Source organism: Scyliorhinus torazame, chromosome 5 (assembly GCF_047496885.1).
Source record: "Scyliorhinus torazame isolate Kashiwa2021f chromosome 5, sScyTor2.1, whole genome shotgun sequence".
Classification (NCBI taxonomy): Eukaryota; Metazoa; Chordata; class Chondrichthyes; order Carcharhiniformes; family Scyliorhinidae; genus Scyliorhinus; species Scyliorhinus torazame.
In genome coordinates this window covers 72,040,144-72,052,739 of record NC_092711.1, presented here as the reverse complement: position 1 = coordinate 72,052,739, position 12,596 = coordinate 72,040,144, and the positions used below count along the sequence as shown (strand labels likewise).

Below are 12,596 nucleotides of genomic sequence, written 5' to 3'. Positions count from 1 at the left end.
TAGTTATCATAGAATGATAAAAGGAGGGAATGAGGAAATGGGTAGTTAGGAGTAAAATTTTACTAAAGTAGAATAAGGAGTTAGGTTAGCGGACTTTGTAAAGATCTCTAGTTTATGCTGGGGAAAATGTGCAGCCTGCAAGTGGGATTCAAGGCAGGAAGAGGGGGGCGGGATGGGCAGCCACTGGGACCATTTCTTTGTTGTAGGAGATACTGGTGAAAGGGGCCTCAGGGTTAAGGGATGTGGGGAAAGCCTATGGGAGCTTTGCATTTGCCACCGTTGCCTTATTTGGTTGTGTGTAATTTGGTCATGTGTATGTGAAACTTGATGCTACATGAATGTATATGAAAATGAGATGCTTTGCCCCTTTGTCTCTCACTTCCTCTGGGAATCTCAGGGACTGTGTTGGTGTCCTGTGTTATCAGAGCGAGTCTAGCTTGCAAGCTGCTTGGAATAAAATAGATTTTTAACCTATAAATCTGACTTGGTAATTTTACTGATACCAGACTGAGAGCAAAAAGAACACAAAATCGTCATTTTCAAGAATAATAATCTTTATTGTCACAAGGAGGCTTACATTGCATTGAAGTTACGGTTAAAATCTCCTTGCCGCCACGTTCCAGCACCTGTTCGGGTGCACGGAGGCAGAATTCAAAATATCCAAATTACCGAACAGCACATCTTTCGGGACGAGTCGGAGGAAACCCACGCAGACACGGGGAGAACATGCAGACTCCACACAGTGACCCAGCCAGAAATCGAACCTGGGACCCAGGCACTGTGAAGCCACAGTGCTAATCACTGTGCTGCCATATGGCAGAAGCAGTTAGATATAGCACTTAGGGCGAAGGAGATCAAACTTTATGGAAGGGAAAGCAGGATTAGGCTATTGAGTTGGATAATAAGCCATGATCACGATGAATGGTGGAGCAGGCTCGAAGGGCCAAATGGCCACTTCCTGCTTCTATATTCTATTTTTCCATGTAATCCCTTCCGCAGATTGGGTAACTGTATGAATCCATTCTGAAAGGGAGCAGATGAATGGCCTCTCCCCGGTGTGAATCCACTGATGTCTCTCCAGGATAGGAAAAAAAAAATCACTGAATCGCAGGGTGGATGTATCAATAAATCTCTTCCCTCACTGAGAGCAGGTGAATGGCCTCTCCTCAGTGTGAACACACTGGTGTCTCCGCAGGGTGGATAAATCACCGAATCCCTTCCCACACTGAGAGCAGGTGAATGGCCTCTCCCCAGTGTGAACTCGTTGATGTCTCTGCAGGGTGGATGAATGACTGAATGCCTTCCCACACTGAGAGCAGGTGAATGGCTTCTCCCCAGTATGAATTCGCTGATGTCTCCGCAGAGGGAATGAAGCACGGAATCTCTGCCCACACTGAGAGCAGGTGAATGGCTTCTCCCCAGTGTGAATTCGTTGGTGTACCTGCAGGCTAGATAACTGTGTGAATCCCTTCCCACACAGAGCAGGTAAATGGCTTCTCCCCAGTGTGAACTCGCTGGTGTCTCTGCAGAGTGGATGAATCAATGAATCCCTTCCCACACTGAGTGCAGGTGAATGGCCTCTCCCCAGTATGAACTCGCCGATGTGTCTGCAAGGTGGCTGACTGACCGAATCCCTTCCCACACTGAGAGCAGATGAATGGCCTCTCCCCAGTGTGGACTCGCTGATGTGTCTGCAGGCTGGATAACCGAGTGAATCCCTTCCTACACTGAGAGCAGGTGAACAGCCTCTCCCCAGTGTGACTGCGTCGATGAACCTCCAGCTCAGAGTCCACACCTTTCCACGGTTTCTCCATGTTTTGGGTCTCCTCACGTCTCTCCAGATTGGACAATCAGCGGAAGCCTTGTCAACACACAGAACATGTGCACTGTCTCTCCTCACTGTGAATGGTGTGACGTTTCTTTAGGCTGCGGAACTGGTCAAAGGTCTTTCCACAGTCAGTTCACTGGAACACTCACTCGGGTGTGTGTTGTGTGGGTCTCGGTGCTTTTCATGTCACACTCCCGTTTAAAACCTTTTGGAAGCCAACAGGTCGCACAAAAATTTCTCCTTTGCCCCGATGATATTCAGATCAGAAGGAATCGAGTGAGTTTGTCACATCAAGACGTGATGTTTGAGATTTCTGTCTGTAATTCCTCCTCTTCCAATATCCTTCAAAAACAATTGACAAAATTCATCATTGTTGGTATGAGTTAGGAATTCAGAACAGACAATACTACTTCCTAAGGAACATTATTTCCTCTAGTTCTCCAAAAGCTGCGAATCTCCATCCCACACAATCTCCCTCCATTCTCACTCCGCTGTATCTAATATTTACCCTCCCAATTCTCCCGAAGGTGCGGATTCATGTTGATTGACAGATCCAAGCTCAGCTCACTGCTTCCTGACCAGGACACAGAGATTAGAATAGGAGCAAGAGTAGGCCAATTGGCCCACTTGAGTCTGCTCAACCATTCAATGCGATCCTTGGCTGATCTACCTCAGGACCATTTTCCCACAAGATCCCCATATCCCTCGATATCTTCAATATCGAGAAACCTATCATTATTTGTCTTGAACACATCTGATGACTGAGGATCCACATTCCTCTGGGGTAGAGAATTCCAAAGCTTCACCACATCCTCGAGTGAAGAAATCCCTCCTCATCTCAGTTTTCTCTCTATTTTCCTGCCTGTTCCCCATAACCCTGAACTCCATCGACAATAAAATATCTGTCAAACGTGTGCTTCAATATATTCAATGACCCCCAGATACAACTGGTCCCTGTGGAAGAGAAATCCAAAGACTAACAACCCTCTGAGGGAAGAGATGACTGGAAATCTATAACGTAGCTACAGTCTTGTATTAGGAGAGAAATAATACTTTACTACAAACTGTAAATAATATATCTAGCAAGTGCCATACAAGAACACGGGACATATCTCTGTCCATTATTAATTTACCGTCCACTGAAATGTCAGCCACCTCCTGGGGAACCCACCCCTTTAATTGTGAACATTAGGAAAGAGACCATTTAGAATAACTGATTATTTTTTTCCAATTAAAGGGCAATTTGCCATGGCCAATCCAGCTACCCGGCACATCTCAAGGTTGTGGAGGTGAGACCCACGTAGACGTGGTGAGAATATGAAACTCCTCATGGATAGTGACCCGGGGTTGGGATCGAACCCGGTGCTGTGAGGCAGCAGTGCTAACCGCTGCACCACCGTGCCACCAGTGACCATCCTTTTAGTCAGACAAATAAATGCGTCAACCTGTTCAGGAGAAGGGTGGGAGGAGTTGGAAACACTTTGTGGAGCCGCAAATCTGCATGAAATTGTCCCCCCCCTCGAATTATAATCATCTTTATTGTCACAAGGAGGCTTACATTAACACTGCAATGAAGTTACTGTGAAAAGCCCCTCGTCGCCACATTCCGGTGGTGCCTATTCGGGTACACAGTGGGAGATTTCAGAATGTCCAATTCACCTAACAAGCATGACTTTTGGGGCTTGAGAGAGGAAATCGGAGCACCTAGAGGAAAACCCATGCATGAGGAGGATGTGCAGACCCCACACAGACAATGACCCAAGCCGTGAATAAAACCTGGGACCCTGGCGCTGTGATGAAATAGTGCTAACCGCTGTGCAATTTAGCTTGGTTCCAATTTGGGCTCAAGTCATCAATGAGGACAGTGATCTCTGGCAAGGAAGGAAACCCTGGCAGGTGGGCGGGGAGGATTCACGAACACCCGCTGGAGGCCCCAAGCCCCCAATAAGACCCATTGGTTTTATTGTCAGTCTGCAGACAGGAGCGGGAGAACTGAACCCAGGCAGAGGAGAATGAGGGGAAAAACTGGGAGTGGAGGAAAGAAATGGTGCAGATGGCGAGATGGATTTGGATTTCAGCCCAGGGAGGAGGGAGAGTGTGTGGGACGGGGAAAAATGTTACAGCGAAACTAGAATGGTCTGTTCAAAATTTCTATCCTGGGCTGTCGGTGATGGCTTTTGTTTTTTCTTTAATTAAAAAATATGTATATTTGGAGTACCCAATTCATTTTTTCCCCAATTAAGGGGTTTACAGAATTTCCAGTGCAGAAGGAGTCCATTCAACCCACCAAGTCGGCACTGGCCCTTGGAAAGAGAACCCTACCCAAGCCACACACCTCCACCCGTTCTCCCGTAACCCAGTAATTTTAGCGAGGCCAATTCACCTACCCTGCACATCTTTTTGGATTGTGGGGGTGAGTCCCACACAGACACGGGGAGACTGTGCAAACTCCATACGGACATTGATCCGGGGCCGGGATCTAACCCGGGTCCTCAGCTAACCACTGAGCCACCGTGCAGACTTTTGTAAACTCCTTTTACTGGAGGATTTAATAACAAGGGGAGGATTTACAGAAGGAAACTCAAATCAAACTTCACATCAAGATTTAACAGTCACTCCATTCATCAGGACCTGAATATCATTGGTCTGTGAATGTGGAAGCAAAAATGTTTGTCTGTTCTGTCTGTAGAAAAAGATTTTAAAGATCAGCGTGACTGAAAAACCCCCGAAACACACACGCGACTCGAGTGAGAGTGTTCCAGTCTGAAAAAAAAAATCACATTGTTCAGTGCAGGGAGAGACCGTACACATGCTCTCTGTTGGGACACGACATTAACTGAGCGTCAAACATGGAGAGGGACAAGGACACCAGCAGCATGCTGAAACAGCGGAAATGTGGGGACTGTGGGAAGGGATTCAGATCCCCATGTGAGCTGGAGATTCATCACCGTAGTCACACCAGCGACAGACCATTCACCTGTTCTGAGTGTGGGAAGGGATTTACTCAGTTATCCCAGTGAGGATGTACCAAGATGTAGGAGCCGGGCCTGCAGGACATGGACTGGGGTCCAGTTATCTGTATTGGACAAGATCTACGTTTCCTGGGGGTGGGATGGGTGTTGTGATTTCCTGTATTTAGTCTTTGATATTGTCTGATAGAAACACGTGTTTCTGTGTGGGGATGAAGGGAGATTTTCTTTAGGTAGCACAAAGTAGATATAAGGGGGGGGGGGGAAGAGAGGGAGACACCTTTGGAAATGAAGGCTAATAAAGGGACTGCATTCTGAAATATGTTTATCCTCCAGGTGGGCAATATTGTTTTCATTTTATTTTTGTCCCGAGAGGAGCTGCCCCACCAGCAATACGCTGGTGAATGGGAGTAAGATGGGGGGGGGGGGGATCTGCAGCCAGTGTACCAGTTTTGACCAGAGACTGTGGGTGGGTTTTCATCCAATCTGGGTCTATGTGGAGCATTGGCGGGAAATGGGGAGGGAGGGGGGGGGGGGGGGGTTTAGCTCGCTGATGACGACTATAGAACTATTTTTGTTTTAATCTGAGGGTGTGTGTGGCGGCCATCTTGGGTGGAGCCTCGGCCTGTACTTTTTGAAGATTTAATGGATAGTCCCTCACGGTGGAAATTTCATACAGTGCAGAAGGAGGCCATTTGGCCCAACGAGTCGCCACCAGCCTCCAAAAGAGCACCCCATCCTGCACCTCACCCTATCCCCCTAAACCAGCAACCCCACCTAACCTTTCATCACTAAGGGGCAATTTAGCGTAACCAATCCACCTAAGCTGCACATCTTTGAACTGTGGGAGGAAACCGGAGCACCCGGAGGAAACCCACGCAGACACGTGCAGACTCCGCACAGTGACCCAAAACGAGAATCAAACCTGGGGGTCTTGAGCTGTGAAGCAACAGAGCTAACCACTGTGCTACGTGCTGCCCCAAATGGCTGATTCCCATGATGGGGAAGGGAGGTGGGAGACCCCTGATTTGGCTGGTCACCTGGAACTTAAAGGAATTGGGTGGACCAGTGAAGGTCGAGAGTTTTCGCTCCCTAATGAATCTAAATGCTGGTGTGGTGTTCTTGCAGGAGACTCACTTGCAGGTTAGAGATCAGAGCAGACTGCGGTGGGGTGAGCCAAGTGTTTCACTCGGGCTTTGATGAAGGGCTCGAGGTGCTGCAATTCTAATCAATAAAGGGGTCCCTCTTCCGGTCACTGCGGACACGAATGGGAGATACGTGGTGGTCAGTGGGTCATTGGCGGGTACATTGGTGGTGCTGGTGAATGGCTATGCCCCTAACTGGGATAATGTGTCATTTGTAAAAAAATTGTTGGGATCCATCCCAGACCTGGATACACATCAATTGATTCTTGGAGGTGATTTCAATTGCGCTTTGGATCCAAAAATGGACTGGTCCAAGCCTATTCAACCGCGACAAATACTCAAAAAGGGAATGAAACCGGACGGACCACCCGGTACGACTCAGGCACCAGAAACGACAACAGCAAACCCGGCAAAAGATAAAGAAATCTGTTCCCATCAGCAGATTGTAAAAGGATTATGGGACACAGATTTAAGATTGTGAGCAAGATCTACAGGGAGATATGAGGAAGAAATTTTACACAGTGAGTGATAATGATCTGAACTCAATGCTTACACACAAAGGTCGATAACATCCAGATCCTGATAACCCGAATGGTGCTGTCAGAATTTGATGTGAGGATCGGTTGTGAGTTTCCTGTCTGCAAATCCTTATCTAAGTCCCTGTGAAAGAAGTTTACAAAGGCATCACTGTCAGTCCAGAAATGAAATTCAGGAAAGATAAACATTCCTCCTGGTTTGAATTTGCTGTGTGCAAATCCTGCGCTTATAATCTGAACGAACACAGGACATCCTGAAGGGGGACGGTGAACAGCCAGAGGTCATAGTTAAATCAATAGCAAGGAGCGATATAGGATCAGAAGGCATAGAATCTCTGTGGGTAGAGTTGAAGAATTGCAAAGGTAAAAAGACCCTGATGGGAGTTATGTACAGGCCCCTTAGCAGGAGTCAGGATGTGGGGCAGAAAATAAATCAGGGGGTCCGTCAGTTTCAACCTTTTTTGTAGCGGTTGAATAGGCTTGGACCAGTTCATTTTAAAATACAGTACAGAATTGAGGTCTCCTCCAAACGGTGAGTGCAGTGGCATCACTAAGGAGAAGGTTCTGTGGAAACTGAAAGGTCTGAAGGTGGATAAACCACCTGGACCGGATGGACTACACCCCAGGGTTCTAAAACAGATAGCTGGAGGAGATTGTGGAGGCATTGGTGGTGATCTTTCAGAAATCACTGGAAGCAGGAAGGGTCCCAGAGGACTGGAAAGTGGCTAATGTAACACTGCTGTTTAAGAAGGGAGGGAGGCAGAAGATGGGAAATTTTAGGCCGGTTAGCCTGACTTCGGTCATTGATAAGATTTTAGAGTCCATTAAGGAGCAATTTAGCATGGCCAATCCACCCAACCTGCACATCTTTTGGGTTGTGGGGGTGAAACCCACACAGACAAGGGGAGAATGTGCAAACTCCGCACGGACAGTGACCCAGGGCCAGGATTCGAACCCGGGTCCTCAGTGCCGCAGTCCCAGTGCTAGCCACTGTGCTGCTCTCTAGAGTCCATTATTAAAGAGGAGATCGTGGAGTAGCTGGAAGTGCATGGTAAAATAGGACTGAGTTAGCACTGCTTTGTCAAAGGGAGGTTATGTCTGACAAGTCTGTTAAGAGTTCTTTGAGAAGGTAACAAGGAAGTTAGACAAAGGAGAACCAGTGGACGTGATTTATTTAGATTTCCAGAAGGCTTTTGACAAGATGCTGCAGAAGAGACTGTTAAATAAGTTAAGAGCCCATGGTGTTAAGGGTAAGATCCTGGCATGGACAGAGGATTGGCTGACTGGCAGAAGGTAGAGAGGATAAAGGGGTCTTTATCAGAATGGCAGCCGGTGATTAATGGTGTGCCCCAGGGGTCTGTGCTGGGACCACAACTTTTCACAACATACATTAATGATTTGGAAGAAGGAACTGAAGGCACTGTTGCAAGTTTCAGATGATAGAAAGATCTGTAGAGGAACAGGTAGTATTGAATAAGCAGAGGGGCTGCAGAAGGATTTGGACAGGCTAGGAGAGTGGGAAATAAAGTGGCAGATGGAATACAATGTGGAAAAGTGTGAGGTAATGCACTTTGGAAGGAGGAATTTAGGCATAGACTATTTTCTAAATGGGGAAATGCTTAGGAAATCAGAAGCACAAAGGGACTGGAGAGTTCTCGATCACGATTCTCTTAAGGTTAACGTACAGGTTCAGTCGGCAGTTCAGAAGACAAATGCAATGTTAGCATTCCTGTCAAGAGGGCTAGAATACAAGACCAGGGATGTACTTCTGAAGCTGTAGAAGGCTCTGGTCAGACCCCGTTTGGAGTATTGTGAGCAGTTTTGGGCCCCATATCTAAGGAAGGGTTTGCTGGCCCTGGAAAGCGTCCAGAGGACAATCACAAGAAAGATCCCAAGTGGCCTAATTCTGCTCCTATGTCTTATGCTCTAATCCCCTGTGAAAGGAGTTTCCAAAATCCATCGCAGTCAGTCCTGCTGCTCCCTGGTCCAGGATGACCGCTCATGCTCCCTGCTGCACACTGAACTTTGTTGTCATCAGTTTCTGCCCTGGGTCTTCATGTGACTGAACCGAGCCGCAGAGCTTTGGACACGTGGGGCAGGATGTCCAATAAGACAGTTAAATCTGGAGACCAGCATTGGCTTCCTTTTCTTTCCATCTCTGCATCATCAATAACACATTGGGACTGAAAGACTAATCCAGTTTGATGGACAAGTTGTCTCCATTCTGAACAATGGGGAACAAGCTCCTCCCACTCATTGAACATCGCTGGACAAAGGAGATGCACATCCAATAAAGATGGCGGCCGTTAACCCGAGCTGAACAGGAGGAGCTGCAGTCCCGCTCGGTACAAACTATGACCCAGAAACTCATTTCCGAGGTTTACTACTTACAACAACTTCACACAATGTTTCCGCCCACCCGCGCGATCTGCCGCTTCCTTCATATTGTTAAACGCCTCTTACCGATTTCGCATCTGAAGACATAGCCCTTCCCCTTCGCCATTACCCACAGTGCGCATGCTTGAATCAGAGCGGGTCCCGCCTTTTATTCACTCCGATTGGTTGGAGGACCAGCCGTTATCTGTCGGTCCTCCTGCCCCATCCCTCTCATTCTATTGGTCAGGACTGCCGTCAATCACATGCCATTGTGACGGTTACAGATGGTGAGTGGCCATAGGCTCAGGCTGACTCGCGATTGTCCAATAATCATTGAATCATGGAATTCGCAGTGCAAAAGGAGGCCATACGGCCCATCAAGTCTGCACCAGCCCTTGGAAAGAGCACCCTACCTGAGGCTATGCCCCCATCCCATCCCTAGACCTCCACCCTATCCTCGTAACCCCACCGAACCTTTTTTTGGACACTTGAGGGCAATTTGTCAACAAACAAAGAACAAAGAACAAAGAAGTGTACAGCACAGGAACAGGCCCTTCGGCCCTCCAAGCCCGTGCCGACCATACTGCCCGACTAAACTACAATCTTCTACACTTCCTGGGTCCGTATCCTTCTATTCCCATCCTATTCATATATTTGTCAAGATGCCCCTTAAATGCCCCTATCGTCCCTGCTTCCACGACCTCCTCCGGTAGTGAGTTCCAGGCACCCACTACCCTCTGCGTAAAAAACTTGCCTCGTACATCTACTCTAAACCTTGCCCCTCTCACCTTAAACCTATGCCCCCTAGTAGTTGACCCCTCTACCCTGGGGAAAAGCCTCTGACTATCCACTCTGTCTATGCCCCTCATAATTTTGTATACCTCTATCAGGTCGCCCCTCAACCTCCTTCGTTCCAGTGAGAACAAACCGAGTTTACTCAATCGCTCCTCATAGCTTATGCCCTCCATACCAGGCAACATTCTGGTCAATCTCTTCTGCACCCTCTCTAAAGCCTCCACATCCTTCTGGTAGTGTGGCGACCAGAATTGAACACTATACTCCAAGTGTGGCCTAACTAAGGTTCTATACAGCTGCAACATGACTTGCCAATTCTTATACTCAATGCCCCGGCCAATGAAGGCAAGCATGCCGTATGCCTTCTTGACTACCTTCTCCACCTGTGCAGCCCCTTTCAGTGACCTGTGGACCTGTACTCCTAGATCTCTTTGACTTTCAATACTCTTGAGGGTTCTACCATTCACTGTATATTCCCTACCTGCATTAGCCCTTCCAAAATGCATTACCTCACATTTGTCCGGGTTAAACTCCATCTGCCATCTCTCCGCCCAAGTCTCCAGACAATCTAAATCCTGCTGTATCCTCAGACAGTCCTCATCGCTATCCGCAATTCCACCAACCTTTGTGTCGTCTGCAAACTTACTAATCAGACCAGTTACATTTTCCTCCAAATCATTTATATATACTACAAAGAGCAAAGGTCCCAGCACTGATCCCTGTGGAACACCACTGGTCACAGCCCTCCAATTAGAAAAGCATCCCTCCATTTCTACCCTCTGCCTTCTATGGCCTAGCCAGTTCTGTATCCACCTTGCCAGTTCACCCCTGATCCCGTGTGACTTCACCTTTTGTACTAGTCTACCATGAGGGACCTTGTCAAAGGCCTTACTGAAGTCCATATAGACAACATCTACTGCCCTACCTGCATCAATCATCTTAGTGACCTCCTCGAAAAACTCTATCAAGTTAGTGAGACACGACCTCCCCTTCACAAAACCGTGCTGCCTCTCACTAATACGTCCATTTGCTTCCAAATGGGAGTAGATCCTGTCTCGAAGAATTCTCTCCAGTAATTTCCCTACCACTGAAGTAAGGCTCACCGGCCTGTAGTTCCCGGGATTATCCTTGCTACCCTTCTTAAACAGAGGAACAACATTGGCTATTCTCCAGTCCTCCGGGACATCCCCTTAAGACAGCGAGGATCCAAAGATTTCTGTCAAGGCCTCAGCAATTTCCTCTCCAGCCTCCTTCAGTATTCTGGGGTAGATCCCATCAGGCCCTGGGGACTTATCTACCTTAATATTTTTTAAGACACCCAACACCTCGTCTTTTTGGATCACAATGTGACCCAGGCTATCTACACCCCCTTCTCCAGACTCAACATCTACCAATTCCTTCTCTTTGGTGAATACTGATGCAAAGTATTCATTTAGTACCTCGCCCATTTCCTCTGGCTCCACACATAGATTCCCTTGCCTATCCTTCAGTGGGCCAACCCTTTCCCTGGCTACCCTCTTGCTTTTTATGTACGTGTAAAAAGCCTTGGGATTTTCCTTAACCCTATTTGCCAATGACTTTTCATGACCCCTCCTAGCCCTCCTGACTCCTTGCTTAAGTTCCTTCCTACTTTCCTTATATGCCACACAGGCTTCGTCTGTTCCCAGCCTTTTAGCCCTGACAAATGCCTCCTTTTTCTTTTTGACGAGGCCTACAATATCACTCGTCATCCAAGGTTCCCGAAAATTGCCGTATTTATCTTTCTTCCTCACAGGAACATGCCTGTCCTGTATTCCTTTCAACTGACACTTGAAAGCCTCCCACATGTCAGATGTTGATTTGCCCTCAAACATCCGCCCCCAATCTATGTTCTTCAGTTCCCGCCTAATATTGTTATAATTAGCCTTCCCCAAATTTAGCACATTCATCCTCGGACCACTCTTATCCTTATCCTCATGGCCAATCCACCTGCACATCTTTGGACTGTGGGAGGAAACCGGAGCATCCGGATCAAACCCACGCAGACACGGATAGAACATGCAGACTCCGTACAGCCAGTGACCCAAGCCGGGAATCAAATCTGGGACAATGGCGCTGTGAAGGAATAGTGCTAACCACTGTGCTACCGTGCCACCCAAAGTGAACAATTGCTATTTAATCTAAAGAGTCTGTGCTGAGAAAAGTGACATCATAATTACTGAGTGAAAGTAAATCTTTAAGTATGAATTGCAATTTATTTGTACAATTGTAACAGGCAGTGAAAAGTCAGATTCTCTGAAGTTAAACTTGAGCCTTAACGTTCTGCATTGGATTTCACAAGCTTTTGGAAGCTCCATCCTCTTTAACCCTTTTTGGTCTAGGAAGGTTGAAGCTTTGGGTTACTTGTGAAAGCTCATCGTTTTACTTTTATTTTTCTTTTGTTTTATTTGAGTCAGTTAAAAAAGGGCCTGAAGAAAGAGGGGGGCAAAACAAATTTGGGCAAAGCTGAAAAGTTGCCAAAAGAATTGAGAATACAAAGTTTAAAATGGTGTTTCATAGAATTTATAGAATTTACAGTGCAGAAGGAGTACACCTGGCCCATCGAGTCCACACTGGCCCCTGGTAAGAGCACCGCACCCAAACCCACACCTCCGCCCCATAACCACACTTCCGCCCTATCCCCACACCTCCATCCTCACTTAATCTTTTTTGTACTCCAAGGGCAATTTAGCATAGCCAATCTACCTAACCATGCAGATCTTTGGACTGTGGGAGGAAACTGGAGCACCCGGAGAAAAACCACGCAGACACAGGGAAAACATGCAAACTCCGCACAGCCAGTGACCCAAGCCGGGAATCGAACCTGGGACCCTGGCGCTGTGAAGCCGTTGTGCTAACTCATTTCATATCTGAAAATAAAGTTACGTAAAGTCAACACAGTTGTGAACATTTGACAATGTTTGTTCCA

The 12,596-nt window shown here is 47.3% G+C and overlaps 1 long non-coding RNA gene across 1 annotated transcript; it reads right to left on the bottom strand.

Annotated features, from left to right (window-relative positions):
* Positions 1 to 536: 536 nt before the first annotated feature.
* Positions 537 to 7,341, bottom strand: LOC140418403 (uncharacterized). The gene is made up of 2 exons (XR_011945010.1): positions 6,496 to 7,341; positions 537 to 2,170 (listed from the first exon to the last, which is right to left on the bottom strand). It is a non-coding gene; the product is annotated as an uncharacterized lncRNA (long non-coding RNA).
* Positions 7,342 to 12,596: the final 5,255 nt, after the last annotated feature.